This window comes from Alosa alosa, chromosome 19 (genome assembly GCF_017589495.1).
Source record: "Alosa alosa isolate M-15738 ecotype Scorff River chromosome 19, AALO_Geno_1.1, whole genome shotgun sequence".
Classification (NCBI taxonomy): domain Eukaryota; kingdom Metazoa; phylum Chordata; class Actinopteri; order Clupeiformes; family Clupeidae; genus Alosa; species Alosa alosa.
Window position 1 is genome coordinate 14,709,541 of NC_063207.1, and position 1,193 is coordinate 14,710,733.

Genomic DNA, 1,193 nt, shown 5'->3' on the forward strand with positions numbered 1-1,193 from the left:
CTAAACCCTACGGTTTTCGAGATATTCACAGAAAACTGTGTCTGCCCTACCCTCCTTTGGGGTCCAATTCAGCGGGGGCTACAGATCAAAACGAAAAAAACGATGGTTCCATGCTATCCATGTGGGGTTACATGTCCACCAAGTTTTCGTGTACCCGGTCTTTCAGTGTCCCGGAATCATTGACGGAAATTTGGGCATGCGAAAAAAAAAAAAAAAAAAAAAAACTAAACCTATATGACCGCCGCTTCGCTGCGCGGCGGTCATAATAATTCAGCCTTGGCCAGAATAGCCTTGACGTTGCCAATGAACTGTTCCGAGATCAGTAAATCAAACACAAGGTAAAAACACACACAGATTGACCATGTCTCAGAGGGTACTGAGGAAGTAATCAATCAATCCAAACGATAAAGAGTTTACAGAGAGCCCACATCTAAATGCGGACGTCGTGAAGCGGCAGTAACATCACTGCCTGGCAGTTGGATAAAAGCATCCACTAAATACCAACTTTAACTTTAAATGGATGAAGACACACTTAGGGAAATTATTCTTGGTCAGTCAAAGGACTCCCAGTCAGTCAGTCAGTCCATGAGAAACCCTCCCTTAGAGTCGGAACTAGATGTACCACAGAGTGGTACAAAATATGACCGCCACCCAGTCCTGCACATTCTCTCCACAAAAATAAATCACGCTTGTCAATTTGTCTCCATCTCCTACTCTGTCCCCTACTTTTGTGTATGTAAATGAGTGTGTGCATAGTGTGTGTTTGTTTTCGTGTATATGTATGCTTCTGTGTGTGTGTGTGTGTGTGTGTGTGTGTGTGTGTGTGGGCGTGAGTGTGTGCTAGTGCCTGCATGTGTGTGTGTGTCTTTTTATGTGTGTGTGTGCCTGTGTGCGTGTGTGCATGTGCGTGTGGGTGTGTTAAGCATGTGTGTGTGTGTGTGTGTGAGCATGTGTGTTTATGTGCATGTGCGTGCTTGTGTGTGTGTACGTGTGTGTGAGTGTGTTTATGTGCGTGTGTGCGTGCCTGTGTGTGTGTGTGATGATTCTAAGGGCCCAGCAATGACAGGGGCCCCCTTATATATTATCGGGGGGCCCAGAATTATTGTCTGTCATAGAGCCCAAATTATCTAGCAGCGCCCCTGGTGTGTGCATGCGCGCGCGTGTGTATGTGTGTGTGTGTGTGTGTGTGTGTG